Here is a 16,412-nt window from a genome sequence, read left to right as displayed (position 1 = left end):
CCTCATATGAGCACCTGCACACAGGCTGCCATGTGCACAACGAGGACCATCTGTCCATCAGACTGCTTGTCTGAAAGAACCTGTTCTGAACAACACACACACACACACACACACACACACACACACATCCCTCCGAGGATATTGGGTTAGGGTCAAAGTTTAACGCACCCTGTTTCCTGTCCAGACAAGCGAGTGCTAAACACTCCTCTCTCTTCCTCTCTATTTTAACTTCCCCCTGCATCTCTCTCTCTCTCTCTCTGACGCTCTGTCTCTGTCTTTCTTTTTTTTCTCACCCTCCATTACTCTCTTTCTCCAAATTAAAATGTCTCTCTCGTTCTTTTCATTTCTTCATTGTGGTTAAAGTGCAAGAGAGCGGCTAGACCGTATGAGCTGCACATTTCCCATATTTTCCTATGTGTCCTCTGTCGGAGCTGATGGCCGCCGTGTGGGGACGGCGGCCACAGTGGATTCTCGGCAGACCCTTTTTCTAGCTGACGATGGTAGGATACGTCCAGCCTAAACCCAAAGCCGCCTTCTCACTGGCTCCAGGATTCTTTCACGACCAAAATCTAATTTGGTAGACAATTGTGTAAGGTAATCTCATTTACCGTTATGTTACTATAGTCATCAACCCACAGTATCTTATGTTACACTCCTCCCAAAATTATTTGGCTCTCTGTTTTTAAATCCTCTCGCAATCCAGCCAAACGTTAAAAAGCACAGCACTCTAAAGAAAGTGTCTGTGTTCGTTTTTTTTAGTTTTTTTTTAGCGTGGCACAGAGAAGACGACGGCCCAAAAATACATCTAGATATAGTTTCATATGTTCAAGCAATCTCAGGTATACACTCAATTCATCCTCCACCATCTAAACGGCCTCAAAGCTTGGACGTGTCAGAGGCGAAAACGAAGACGAATCGAGCGCGCCTCGTGTGCATGTGATGTGTGTGTGTGTTGGGCTGCTATTCTGTCTGCTTCAGAGCGGGGCTCTGTGGTCCGGAGGCAGGCAGGCAGGCTGGTAATGGCCTGTGTGCTCTCCTGCTCCGAGATTAATGTGAAGACTTATTGATGTAATGATCTGGGGCCATGAAAGAGCACTCTGGTCGGCGGGTTTGAGCTCAGCACATGAGCCTAATGGACCGTGTGTGTGTGTGTGTGCGTGCGTGCGTGCGCGGTTTGGACGAAAACAGATGAAATTAATTGAGACCTCTCGTATTCAGGAAAAGGGGGATGGGCCGACCTTCAATGGATGTGTGTGCCTATGTGTTTTTGTCATAGGAAATGCCTGAATGCCGTGTGTGTGTGTGTGTGTGTGTGTGTGTGTGTGTGTGTGTGTGTGTGTGTGTGTGTGTGTGTGTGTGTGTGTGTGTGTGTGTGTGTGTGTGTGTGTGTGTGTGTGTGCGCGCGCACGCAGATATGGAAGTGTGTCTGCACTCTGCACACACGACTGCAATGCATATCAATGTGTGTGTGTATGAATGTGTGCTTGTCTGTGTGGTTTAGTGTGTGTGTGCCTTATAGCACACATCTATCGGTGTCCAACACGGTGTCTATGTTGCTGCGAACGTGTGTGTGTGTGTGTGTCTGTGTCTGTGTGTGTTGAAAGCTGCCCAGAGCTTCCTCGGTTGAAGGGCATGGCGACACACAGAGACACTGTGAGACAGCACGGTTGGAGGCTGAATAAATAAAACCCATATTAAACGGGTACTATACAGCTACTTTGGCCCTGCAGCGAGTGTGTGCTGGCGAGCGAGTGTGTGTGTGACTGTGCTTATGTGTCTATGTAAACGTGTTAGTGTGTGTGTATTCTGTGCATGTGTGTATGTCGTAGATGAGTCCTAAGCCCCAGCAGGTGCTGACAGGACCCCCATCACTTCTCTGCCTTCCCTCCTCCAACCTCTGTTCATTCTTTGTGTCAGTGCGTGCGTGCGTGCGTGTGGCGTTTGCGTCGCGGGTCTCATGTTGGAGTGATTGACAGGTGAACAGCCAGAGGGATGATTGAGAGCAGTTGTGGGAAGAGAAAGACCTTATAGCCCCTCTGCCTTTGGCCCTGAGGGTCTGCAACGAGACGGAGAGAGAGAGAGAGAGAGAGAGAGAGAAAGAGTGATAAAGTGACAAAGAAAGAGTTTGAGAGGGAAGGATGAGAAGCAATAAAAATACATCGTGAGAGAGAGAGAGAGAGGGAGGGAGAGAAAGAGAGAGCGAGAGAGAGAGAGAGAGAGAGAGAGCGAGACAGTAGTGAATGCAGAGCGAGGGAAAATGGGGAGATGGAAAAAAACAAGTCGCATATCCAAGTTCACCATCATCTGTCAGACTCTAAAGATGTCTCCTACGCGCCTTCGTTGACCATGGAGTCATGGACAAAAAAAACACACACACACACAATCGATAAGAAGCAGTCTTGTGTCTCTGGAACCACACTGGCTATTCCCTTCCCCCTGATCTCGCGGGTGGGAAACCCCAGGGACCTGCAGGGCTTTATGGGAAGCGGCTCATACCCAGAGAGTGATGTCATAGAGAGGAGACGGACAGAACCTGGCTCTCCCTGGCTGATATGGCACCGGGCCGGGGAGAGAGATAGGAGCTTCTATAGAGATCTGAACTAGCAGAGCCTAGCCTTAACGTTGACGTCTGTAAGCTCCCACTCAGCGTGTTGTGTGTGGTGAATGGGAAGCCTGGTTTATGTCCTATAGTGACATGAGAGGAGGCACTGCTGCACTCCGAAAAACACGGAGCACATTTTGTTTTTATTTATTTTTTTAGACAGCGCACGCAAACAACGGCCGCGCAGTGCGAGGTTGTGACACACAAACATACACGTTACTAAAATAATAATCATACTAATATGGGGGGGGGGGGGGGAACACAACGGAGAAAGTGCTTCTTTCACCTGACAAATATCACTATGTGATCATTTCTTGTTTGAGCTCAGAAAACCTATACAGTCAAATAAGACGACTTTTTTATGAAGTCGAAATTCCTTAAATTCCAAAGTCAGTCAGACTGGATCATGTGGATCTGGGGATCTACATGGGAACGTCATGGCGCCAATAAGGATCCTGGACTTCATGTGGTCAGCCTGTGGCATCAGTCATTTATATAACGTCTCTATGACCTATATATGACTGCACATGTGGGCAAGGTTTCAGTGCAATCTGAGCCCCCCTGACTTCCAGTATCAGTTGTAATTTCAAAAATTATAAAACATTTACACAATTTCAGTCTTACACAAGACCCTGAGATGACCTGTACACAAGACATAGAGGATGGTATCCTGCAGCAGCCTGATGTGGATGTGCTGCAGCTGAGTAAAATATTCCTTTCAGAGCCTTTCTCGTGTGTGTGTGTGTGTGTGTGTGTGTGTGTGTGTGTGTGTGTGTGTGTGTGTGTGTGTGTGTGTGTGTGTGTGTGTGTGTGTGTGTGTGTGTGTGTGTGTGTGTGTGTGTGTGTGTGTTGTATACAAGCAACACAACATTGCCAGAATATCTGCCAGTTTCCCTCTTATAGTAGCCGAGTGTGGTGGGCCGCTGGCCAGGTGGGTTTAGAGACGTCTTTAAATGGCCGAGGTGTAAATCTAGTGCCCATGCGATGAAGGCCGACCGTTCCTACGCTGGCCCTGCACAGCCTCACGGAGATCAATAAAGTTAATTCAAAACATTCACACACTGCCATCTGAAATCAACCATTTAATGAGTCGCTGTTCCTGTAAAACTGGAAAAAGCCCCTTCAGATTTATTAGAATACTGTGAGAGAGAAAGACCGAAAGAAAGTGAAGAATTCGAGGGAGAGAGAGAGGGACAGAAGGAGAGAGAGAGAGAGAGAGGCAGACAGAGCAAGTGGAAGTAGAGAGAGACAGAATTCCAGAGACAACGAGGAAGAGTAAAAAGAAGAGTAAAATTCCAAAGATTAGGAAAGATGACAAGATCATAAGGGAGAGAGAGAGTTTTTTTTTAAACGTTTTTTATTACTGAGTCTTTGTTTGGATTTGGTTCAGAGTAAACACTTCAGGGGCCACATACCGACGGCAGCGCAATGAAACGCACAAATAAACAATGAAAAATATTTTCTTGATCCAAATATTTTTATGAGAGAGAACACAGTTAAGTGGAGGCAGTTGGTTGCTTTTTACAGCGGTGTGCACAGAACGTCCTGAGACTGTAAAAGTTGTGTTGTATATTAACCCGATCTCCATTCTAATTATCAGAGCCCGTTCCACCAGTGCTGGGGAAATCACTTCGCCAACGGTGAGAATGGCACTTTGACACGCTGCACCAAATGACTAGTAAACATTTGTACAAACAAGGCTTTAATGTTGAGAGTAAGAGCGAAACGGTTTGCCTGCAGCTCCGGGGGCCCGCATAATAACTCATAATAACTCATAAGAAATACTCCCGAGGAGGTGTGAGAGGAGGGCCTGTACTCGTCAGCCAATCCGCTGACATAATTACAAAAGCCTTGAAACAAACCAGCCTGACTTGGGGAGGAAAGATATTTTCTCTGTGTACTTAAGGGTTGATTGAGAGGGTTGCTACATGAGAGTGTAACTGAGCAGCGGATGAAGCCGATTAGTTAGTTGTCTGTGAAATGTCACCTGCCTTGTTTCATATTACATCCAGTCTTTTTTTTTGTTTTTTTATGTTTTTTTAAAATATTTTTTATAGAGGGACAGACAGTAGGCCGGGGGAGAGAGATGGGGGAGTGACATGCAGTAAAGGCTGTCGGGATCGGGAGTCGAACCCGCGGCACACTGCCAGACTCGGGCTGCCGGCCAAGGTGCCTGGACCGCTGAGCCACGGCCCAGATTACATCCAGTCTTTACTGGAATATTCATGCTATACTGTATGTTTCAAAATATAACAATTGAAAAAAAAGGTAAACTAGAGAGGATGCACTAGAGCACAAATCTCTGCCAAGAGGCAATGCCCTAATTAAATTATAATAGTATGTAATGTATGCATTGCCTAAGCCGTGAAAGCATATAGGGGTAGGGCAGCATGTGATTTAGTTGTACATCGTCTCTGCTGTCTACTCACTCAATTCATTGTCTACCACTCTCCATCTTTCTCTCAGATTTCCTTTTTGTTTTTAGGATTTATTTTTGGGCTTTTATGCCTTTGTTGATAGGACAGTAGGCTCTCAGGAAATGGGGAGAGACCTCAGTAATTGATCATTTATTGATCCTGATTGTAGTCCTAGTCAATTATGCCATTTGCGTCGATAGGAACTGAAGAAATACACTCCTCAATGTCAAATAGTTTCTTTAATGACAACGATGAAGAAGCCCTGCAGTACAAACAAACAATCATAATAAAACATTAACTAAAATAAGCAGGCTAATTATCACATGAAAATGTATAGAAGCAAACATTTACTCACATAAGAGTGTAAACAAAATAAAGAGGCAAAAACTACACCATAGTTCCATACATAACATAAACAAACTTACAGTTATTAAGTGAAGAACGTCCAACCAACACAACATACATCTCTCAATGTGAACATGAAACTGACAACAAACAAAATGGCTCTCTTCTTCACTCTACAGAACAGGTAAGCTAAAGACACACTGCCCCCAGTGTATGGCAGAGAACCCTTCATCCCCCCCAGTCCGGAAAGCTATGAACTAAAATAGGTTAAAGGACTCAGTAAAGCGTCCAACGGCCAGTCTCCGGCACGTAGTGCCTAGGTGGCTTCCTAGCGCGGCACGGCCACACAGACAGGGGCGGAGACGGCGACCGTGACACCCGAAGAGACGTGCCCGGGACTATGCCAGAGGGAACGGTGTCGCCCTGGGACCCAAGGGCAGAGGGAACGGGGTCGCCCTGGGACCCAAGGTCAGAGGCTGCCTCATCAGACGGTGCCGGAAGGGAGGAGCCCAAACCCACGTCACAGGGTCCATCCCCTGACTGCTGAACGACCCCCTGCGGCGTCACCGGGACCGGGCGGACAGGCAGATGCTGGCGATCCAGGGCCACGGGCGGCGGCAACTGCGCCGCAGGCTGCTGTAGGGCACAAGGGGTGGCTGGGGTGTAGCCACGGAGGAAGCGCCGGTTGCGCAAAGTCAACCGCCCTGATCCATCCACCTTAACCCGATACTGATCGTGCTCAAGCAACTCCACCACCACCCCCGACCTGTCCCACTTGTTAGGGCTCGGGCCTTGCTGATTCTGAAGGAACACCCTCTCACCAAGCGCCAGCGGGCGGAGTGATCTCGAGTGAGTCCTCAGAGACTCAGTGGTACGGGACATCCGGGTCCGAAGGGCATCCTCCTTCGCTGCCCACGCCTGGCGCCAGAGTGGCCGGATACGAGGGTCCGAGAACTTCTCAAGCCTGTTGACGAAGGCAAGCGAGCCACGAAGGGGGTGACCATAAACAATCTGCGCCGGCGAGAGGTTGCAGTCCGGGTCAGGCGCGTTGCGCAGCTGTATCATGGCGCGCAGAAAGCGGTCATGATCGAGACTGCCAGTCGGGCCAGTGTTGGACATCAGGAGGCGCTTTTCAGTCTTCACCGCGACTTCCGCTCTCCCGTTCGACTGCGGGAAAGCAACAGAGGACACACGATGGCGGTTGTCCCACAAGCGGAGGAATTCCTGTGTCTGGCCAGCCACGAACTCCGGGCCACCATCGCTAGAAAGTTCCACCGGCACACCAAAGGTTCCGAAGAATGCACGGAGGTGGCGAACTAGGCCGGCTGAGCCACCCAAATCAGTGCCTGCTGTAGAGCACAGGACCTCCACCCAGCCTGAAAGTCGATCCCCGACAACCAGATAATGGCGGCCTCCATAGTAAAAAAAGTCAGCAAACACCACCTCGAATGGGGTGGACGGCGGTGAGGACGGCACAGGGGGCGTGGCTGCTTGCGACGGTGCATTGCGGTTACAGTCCGCACACCCGGACCTGGTAGCACGGATGTCCTCCGACATTCCAGGCCAGTAGACTATGGCACGGGCGTACTGTTCCATCGCCGAGATCCCCTGGTGGGCAGCATGGAGATTCCGAAGGACCCTGTCACGAAGAGACGGAGGGACCACGACGCGGTCACAATATAGTAGGACGCCATCCTGTGCGTAGACAGACTCACAGACCGGTGACAGACTCGCCAGTGCGGGGTCGTCCACGTCGACTCCATCCTCACGCTCGATCAAGTACAGAAGGCGGCCGAGGCACGCATCAGCCGCTGTTTCTCGTGCAAGGAGGGACCAGGAGATGGCCCCGAGCTCTTGTGCATCGTTCCGGATAGAAGCCATATGTGCGTACTCCACGTCGTCAGGCATGCCCGGCAACCCCAGTGAGAGACCGTCTGCTGAGCCCGAAGGGGAAGGATGTCTGGAGGTCGCATCAGCAGCATGGTTGCTCTTGCCTGGCAAGTGCACAATGTCGAAGCGCCACGGAAGGGTACGCTGCTTGAGCCTGAACAGGCGTGAGTTCGTTATCTCATCCAGTGTGCGGTCGCCGAAAATCTTCACCAGGGGCTTATGGTCGGTAACAACAACAAGGTTGTCACATCCCTGCGTAAAGTATCGTGTTTGCTCCAGACCCCAGGCCACGGCCAGGGCCTCTCCCTCAATGGCCGCATAGCGTTGCTCCGCTGGGGACAGGAAGCGTGAACCGGCGAGGGTGATCCTCCATCCTCCAGGGCAACAGTCTGGTACGCCTGAGGCGCAGCTGCAATGCTGTTGGAGCAGGAAGTAACCGACACCACGCCTGGACCAGTCGGGACGGAGGCAGGTGCGCTTCTGCATGTCGTAGATCTCCACACCCTCACGGATTGCCTCAACAATGGCATGTTTGGACGACTGGAATGCTTCCTCCAGTTCGGGCGTCCACGAGAACTTACAACGTGGGCTGAGGAACGGCTTGAATGGAGCCATCGTGTCGCGCAACTGGGCATAGTTACCCACCTGGTTGACAAGGCCGAACCAGCTCCTTATATCCGTCGTAGATTCTGGGGCAGGGAAGTCCCGGATAGCATCCAAGTACTTGGGGAGTGGTTCGATGGTAGCGTCCGACACCCTGAAGCCAGCAAAATCAACGTCCCTCAACGCAAACTGGAACTTATCTGGGTTCAACACAATGCCAGAGCGGCCGACACGTGTCAGAAAGTCAATGGTCCTCCACCAGTGCTGCTCCAGGTCGGTGTCGTAGTGGACAGTGTCATCCACACAACGTTCTTTGCGCTCATAGTCTGAGAGGACAGCATCAAAATGGCGGTTGTAGCCATCCCCTGATGACAGGAAACCCTGTGGCGCCCTCGTGTAGCGCCAGCGGCCAAAGGGCGTGATAAAGGTGGTCAGATGACGATCTGACTCACGCAGGGGCACACTGTGGTAGCCATTCCAGGCGTCTGTGACAGTCTTCCAGGTGCCCTTCGGGATACGACGAGCAAGGTGAAATGGAGACTCGGAGGCGAAAGTCTCATGTAGGCAGAACTTGTTGAGAGGTGAGAGGTCCACGACCCTGCGGGGGGAACCATCGTGCTTCCGAACGACTACCATACGATGGCACCACGTCACAGGTTCGCCGTATGGCACACGTTCAATGACACCAAGGGCCTCGTCACGGAGAAGGTCATCGTGGACTCTCTGCTGCCAGTGCAGAGGCACCACGGCTGCGGTGTGGCATGCTTTCGGCGTGGCCGCAGGGTCCACGTGCATTTCGATGGGTGGCCCCTCCATGCACGGCAATGCTCGATGAGGGCAAGTGTTGAATGTGGACGAGGCGTATGTCTGTAGCAGCCAATCCTTCATCCGGCTGTTGTTCTCCGGTGTGCAAGGGAATGGTAGGGCCGCAGGACGTGTCGGAGGGACCGTACGCTGGGGACATGAGCACCGGGCGCCATGGGGGCCTGCGCAGCCACCGTTGGTGGCCCTTATAGCATAGATGGATAAAGGACGGCTCGGCGTGCAAAGGGTGTCGGGCCCATTCTCGTCTTCGTGTCCCCCGCCGATGTCACCCGACGGGAAGTCCGTAGGCAGGAGGCCGAGGTTGAGCAACGACTCATAGGAGAGGTACATGGCCTGGACTGAGCTGCTCACGTAAACCATGGAACGGCAGGACGACACCCCACCGCTGCCGGAGGCTGTCGAGAGCCTAGCGAAGAATGCGCCCTCGACAGCTATGGGGGAGCGATTGGCAGCCGACATGCTGAGGCGGACAGGACGCAGGTCATCACGCGAGAATCCGCAGGCAAGGAACTCCTCCAAGGACCAAAGGTCCGACTGCGCACCAGTGTCCGCAATGGCAGATACCCTGGCCGTGTTGGCCAAGCCTCGGCCATTAGGGCTGCCACCCAGCCTGACTGGCCTGTCAACAGAGATGGTGATCAGCGCACGGGGATGGTCCCTCGTCCGGGCTCGCCTCCATTCGCCCCTTGAGAAAATGTGGTGCTCGAGCCTGACGGGTTCGTTGACACGGCCCCTGCGACGTCGGCCAGGGCGGGCACTGGACTGAATAGATGCATTCTGGGAGATCGGCTCCAACTCCATGGCGGCCTGTTGACTGCCGGTGGACGGCTGCGGTCGCCTCCTGCGTCGGCGGGTCCTATAACAGTCAATACAAAGTTGGTGAGGCTTGGTATTCCATCCGCGAGGCCCCTCCGTAAAGACATTAAAGGTGCCCCTACACTCCGAGCACGAGGCTACTCTCGCCTTGTCCGCTGGGCCTGGGGTCGGGGCGGGGCTCGCCTGTGGGCCCCTCTTCAAACGCTGGAATGACGACACAGCCGAGAGGGCCGAGGATGGGAGAGCGTTACGAGCCATCTCTTTGTTCTCGACAAGTGCAACCATGTCGTTAACCGGCGTCTTCAGGATGTCAGGTGCCCCCAGCGCCTCGCGCCGTATGTCTGAGTCATAAATTCCATTTATCAGAACATCGCGGATAATGTGGTCGGTATAGTCCACATGCTCGCCACACACACATACTGTAACGTAGGCACATGTCTCTGCTTTGCCCCGCACCCTGGCAGTGAAGGCACGGAAGGTCTCGTCGCGTGCCTGGCGTAACTGAAGCAGCTCGGTGCGCAGTACACATGTGGCGACTGGAATGACTGCTAGTGAACGCATAGCGGTGATGAGATCTGGCAAAGTCCCTGAAGCAACGTTGGGAATGGCTTTCAACAGGCTGTCACCAAGTTCAGGCCCAGCGCACTGAAAGAGCTGGAACGGGGCCTGGGCAGCTCCTATGCCCGAGCCGGTGCAGAAGACGTCCCAACGACGGATGAATACGTTCCATTCCTCAATAGACACACCAACGTCAACCTTAGGCCGATCCAGTTTCGGGCCCTGAGGGGTTGAGGCATGGGCCGGAGCGGCAGGTGGTGCGTTCTGATGGGCAAGTCCATGATTATTCAACAGATCGATGGCAAGAGCTTCAGACACGTCGTCAGTCTTGAAAGTGCAGCCAGGGACAGAGCATCCAACGACAACCATGGCTTCTTCATGAAGAAATACACTCCTCAATGTCAAATAGTTTCTTTAATGACAAAGATGAAGAAGCCCTGCAGTACAAACAAACAATCATAATAAAACATTAACTAAAATAAGCAGGCTAATTATCACATGAAAATGTATAGAAGCAAACATTTACTCACATAAGAGTGTAAACAAAATAAAGAGGCAAAAACTACACCATAGTTCCATACATAAGTATAACATAAACAAACTTACAGTTATTAAGTGAAGAACGTCCAACCAACACAACATACATCTCTCAATGTGAACATGAAACTGACAACAAACAAAATGGCTCTCTTCTTCACTCTACAGAACAGGTAAGCTAAAGACACACTGCCCCCAGTGGATGGCAGAGAACCCTTCAGGAACTGTAGGAAGTAAGCTCTGTAATGTCTTTAACATGGCGGTTACATGACACAGTGAAAAGTAATAGCATGTAAGATGAGATGTACACAACTACCTTATATATCTGAAAGGTGGCAGTCCATACCAGTATAGTATAAGGAAAGAGACATCAGACATGCGTGCACGGTGACGTGGAGAGAGAGGATTGCTCTCTACTTCACAACATATTTATTTCCAAATCAAATCATCCAATTGTTTGCATGGTGGAGTTCTTGTTCTGCAACTGTACATGACTTTGATTTCAAGACTTAGGCAAGTATTAGGCTACAGCCTACAGTGTTGCAGAACAAATGAGCATTGTGCCATTCACAGACATGCGCAGAGGAAGTTCAGTCAGGGAACCTCAGTGCAGTTGCTGCCGGCCGTTAATTGGGCCGCCTCAGCATCACGCTCTCATCCACATGATTCACTCAGCCAATCACACACTCACTCCATCTTCATACCGGCTATTTAAACTGGAAGGTTTGCACTCCTCCTCCTGCTTGCTTGCTTGCTGCTGCTGTATCTGTGTGCTGCTGTATACAAACCTGCTGCGTTTTTGGATCCACTGTTTAGGTACGGGGGATTCAGAGTCCCTATGGCCGGGACTGATGCGCTTGATCTGAGTACCTAAAAAGCAGATCCAATTCATCGCCAAACCATAATAAACATATTGCTCATGTACTGAACTGACTTGGACTGAGTTGAATGTGAGTGGACCTTATAAGTCTTTCGTCCTTTGAGGGGTTTGGTGTGTGTTTAAAAATGACCAGGTGTATATTTTGGTGTCGATATAACAACAGCTTATGGCAGGGAATTGCATGTGTGCGATTGGCTAGTACCAGCATTCCATTAGCCGGAGAGACAGGAGAGTTGTATTGTATTGTATTGGTTATTTAGATGTAAGGATCTGATAAACTGGACAGGCAGGCTCCCAATTGGCTATAGTTACTATTATAGCCTCCTGGGACACCCCAGGCCTGGAGGGATGATTGATTATTAATTCACAAAAATGACATAGTTTTCATTGATTGGATTTGAAAAATATCCAAGAATTGAGGTCCTATAGGCCTGCTGTCAACGAGCACAAGAACAATGATGCTGATCGGCAGTATGCAAGATTAGACACAGACACACGGACGGGCAAATGCATCATCTCCTGGTGGACATAATAAATATGTATTTTTGAGCTTGCACATTCTAATCTAAACAAACATTTCAGAAGTATTATAATCTAGGCCATGTTTATTTTGAAACTAATGAAATCTATAGGCCTATATTGTGGTTGTGGATGTTGACTCATCCTCACACCTTCCTGCCATGAGGGCCTCATCCTGCCCCTTACGCATAGGACGTCCCTGTACCTCCGCGTTGGCTTCCTCCCCACCTCCCCTTCCTCATAACCAGGTCCCAGGACAAGGCCCATAAAACTCATCACATCTGTCCACCTGAAAATCACCTGATGATTGCACAGCGCTGACAGAGAGTACATGGAGTGTACCGTTAACCGCTTGCCCTCCCTCACTCGCTCCCTCTATCTCTCGCTCCACCGCCGGCCCGAGGCGTCTCCCGGGGGTCTCGCAGAGAGAAGGAAGGAAGACAGATGAAATCGTCCTTTTTACAGCGATGTCTTACTTTAGGGTTTACGTTACCACGTTACGAGGTCAATCCCTCTAGCAGCTGTGGAACAGTGAGGGGGTTTCACCAGATTGCGTTACCCACGCCACTCTGAGCAGCAAAGGCAGGGAAAAAAATGAAAAAGCCCCAAAAGGTTCTTCTTAACAAGCGAGCATGGAACGAATTAGCCCAGCTCGGATCCCTGCTGGACCTCAGTGCTGGAAGTCTCACCAGGTGCGACATTACGGGGACACGCTGGGGCGGGGTGGATTTCCGGACATGTGAGGAACGTTTGTGTGCGTAGGGGGGGGGGTGTGGGGGGGAGGGGAGGGGGAGGGGGGGGGGTTCGTGAGTGTGCGTGCGCGTGTGGGTAGGTGGGGCGAGCATATACTGACAGTTGACAGCACGTGGTTCCGCGCACACGTACGGGTCCTATCTTGCGCGTTCCGTCCGGCAAAGCAGGATGGGCGTGATCGACCTCTGGTGTGCGGGTTTGTTTGTGGAGCCCGCGCTTCTTCGCAGCGAGCAGGAAAAGTAAACATGTGCAGGGTACTGGTGCTGCTAATGGTGTGTGTGTGTGTGTGTGTGTGTGTGTGTGTGTGTGTGTGTGTGTGTGTGTGTGTGTGTGTGTGTGTGTGTGTGTGTGTGTGTGTGTGTGTGTGTGTGTGTGTGTGTGTGTGTGTGTGTGTGAGCCCGAGCTCGTGCTGCTAATGGGGTTTAATTTGATAAGCGGTTGGCGGATTTGTCAGCACCCAGCTGCATCTGGAGAGTCAGGCTCTGTATATTTTGGGTAAACATGCACAAATTTGCTGCAGGTTCCCCCTATAATTCCTGTCTGTCTCTCTCCCTCGTTATCTCACTCTATCTCTTGTCTCTCGTTTCGTATAGCAGTGAGACATGCCCTTGAAAGACGACAAAAGTTTATTATTGTTCTTATAGGGGGATATTTTCCTTCGTGAAAAAAATAACTTGGTGGTAGATAACGATCAGTGTCCGTACTCGCTGAAATGATGGTTCCGTTTGATCTCTGGCAGTTGAAACGGCAGTATGTTGAGAACATTGTACAAAACTGCTCTGCTATACTGTTTAATTATTAACAGAACAAAAACAGAGGTTGGTGTAATTACAGTAAAGATTGTCAGCTATAACATGTTTTGTGTAGACACGGATGTGCAGTAAGTTATAGAACTACGTAGTTTAAAACGATCTTCACCGTGAATCCGTGATCAGAACCGAATGAGCACAGACTATAAGCTGACCCCTAAACAAAATAATGGACGCTGTGAAAGTCGTCCCCTCTGGTTTTTAAAAATGTGCTGTGAAGTGATTGTTAAAGCATACTCTTCTCCTGGGCCCTGTACGCGGTGAGTCTGTGCTAGTATCGGACTTTTGTCGATGGGGGAGGGGGGGGGGGGGGGGGGGGGGTGCATGTGAGACATATGGGGGTGGAGGTAGTTCAGCTGGGTGGGGGGGTTACGGGTGGCGACGGACGAGCTCTAATGTAGTCACAACAGAGGGTTGAGCGCCAAAGGAAACGGACGGGGTCTCTCGCCTTTCTAGACCGGATGAGAGGCTCAGACCACACACAGGACTTACTGTATACGCTGGATGGAGAATGAACGGAGCTGTGCTCTTGTTGAAGAATATGATGTTACAATCATGTCGCTCTCGCTCTTTATCACACAGACGTGCATGCACACACCCACACACACACATTTCATCTCTGTATGAGGCAACGCAGCCTCCAAGGTCCACATTATCGTCATGAATGGTTGTACTGGTATTCTCTTATCTTCCTCCTCTCCCCTGAGTACTGAAACATAAACGAATCATAATCACAATGTTAAAGACTATCACAAATACAGTTTAATCAGGGGACTCCGGCTGGATGGAGTATAAAGTTACAGGCCCACCATTCCCGGATGTGGTGCCTCCAGTGTGGCCAGGCCGGGTGGCCTCGGGGGAACTCACTCCTTGTGGAGGCACTAGCGAATAAATAATACTACTGGTTGGCCTATGGGCACCTGTTCAATGTGGACGGGATAGTGAGAACCTCTGTGTGTTTGTATACAATCTACTGGTGAAGCTCCTCACTTTCATATTTTCTATAGGTGTCAACTGTGCAACCAATCAGTGCAATACAAAGGAAAAGTGACCATGCAGTAAGTACTCAGGTCAGAGTCCTTGGTACATCTATTATTCCAAGTTATTATGTGACCTGGCAGAGCGACCATTGTGTGTCTCGTTGTAAATCCTCATTGCTACTGGCACAATCTTAATTTCAAGGACCCCAAATATAACTCCTGGGGAGGTCAGGATTCTCAGGACACAAAGACATGTAAACACACACACACACACACACACACAGTGCACATGCAAGCGCAAGCGCACAGACACACGCGCGCGAGCATGCATGCACACGCACACACTAGCCCTTTTTTCTGTCTGAGAATTAAATTCACCCACTCACTCTTGAGGATGAGGGTCGGTGGTTCTCAAACTTTTTTATTTCAGGGACCACCATATCCCTTGAGTAACCAAATGGACATTTTGTTGCCCTACACATCTACATGATATGTATGTGCTGCCACCTCTCTCCACCCAATACACCCCCCCCCCCCCCCCCCACCACCACCCCCCCCAACCTGACGAGAGCTCAGTGTTTCCTCATGCAGATCGCCTACTTTCGCCTTTTGATAACTTTGTCCTATAATGTTTATGCTAAATAACACTTAAACTCACTGCTAGACGGGCGGGGAAGTGGTTCTGCTTTAGCTCCGAGTAATGCCAGATCCACATGGGACAACTCGAGGACGCACACACGGGCATTGGACGGTAATTATTAAGCGGCAGAGACGCATTTTGTTGCCCTCATCGACGTGTCGCCAATACGCATTACGTATTGTGCGTATATGCCCGGCGGGAGGCCTGGGATCTGCTACTTTTGATGCTTTAGTGTGATGCTGTAGTAATGATCAAGTAGGCGCGTTAATTTATGAAAAACACAAAACGTTTAAATATGGAGATAAGAAGTCTCTGCCCGACAGCAACGATATATAGCATACTTTTCATGAAAACTGTTGGAAGGCATTTGGAGAATTGGCCTCAGCCATTTGGCGTCCCATGCTGTCCCCTGTGCCCTGGCTGCACGGTGACCCTCCCTGGCCATGCTGTCCTCTGTGCCCTGTACGGTGACCCTCCCTGGCCATTTGGCACAAACAGCAGCCGTGTCAGAGAAAGGGAAGAAGGTCAGTGTTCCTGAGGTGGTGGTGTGCAGGGTCATGCAGTGTTTACAGTATGTGTCGCTAACTTGATGAAAGTCACGCTCCAAATTGTCATATACGGTAAATACGGATGGAGAGCTGTTTCTTTTTCATTTATTATAACCCTGAGTGTGTGTGTGTGTGTGTGTGTGTGTGTGTGTGTGTGCGTGTGTGTGTGCGTGTGTGTGTGTGCGTGTGTGTGTGTGTGCGCATCAGTTAGAGTCCGGAATGAATTTAGGTACCATCCTTCAACACTGTTCGGTGTGTGTGTGTGTGTGTGTGTGTGTGTGTGTGTGTGTGTGTGTGTGTGTGTGTGTGTGTGTGTGTGTGTGTGTGTGTGTGTGTGTGTGTGTGTGTGTGTGTGTGTGTGTGTGTGTGTGTGTGTGTGTGTGTGTGTGTGTGTGTTATTCCAGGTGCTGTGTCAGCAAATGTGTGTGTATGTGTAAGAAAGTGAGTGATACTAGAGCGAGAGAGAGTGTATTTGTGTGTGTAGGAAGGGGAAGTGAAGGCGGTATTTCCTGTATCACACACAGAGATGCTTTGATATATTATATCTGGAAGCAGAGGGAGCTAGCAGTGCACAGTGAGTGTGTGAGAGAGAGAGCAAAGAGAATATAAGAGTGTATTGTGTGTGTGTGTGTGTGTGTGTGTGTGTGTGTGTGTGTGTGTGTGTGTGTGTGTGTGTGTGTGTGTGTGCCT

Source organism: Electrona antarctica, assembly GCF_951216825.1.
Source record: "Electrona antarctica genome assembly, chromosome: 17".
Taxonomy (NCBI): Eukaryota; Metazoa; Chordata; class Actinopteri; order Myctophiformes; family Myctophidae; genus Electrona; species Electrona antarctica.
This window is presented reverse-complemented; position numbering follows the sequence as displayed.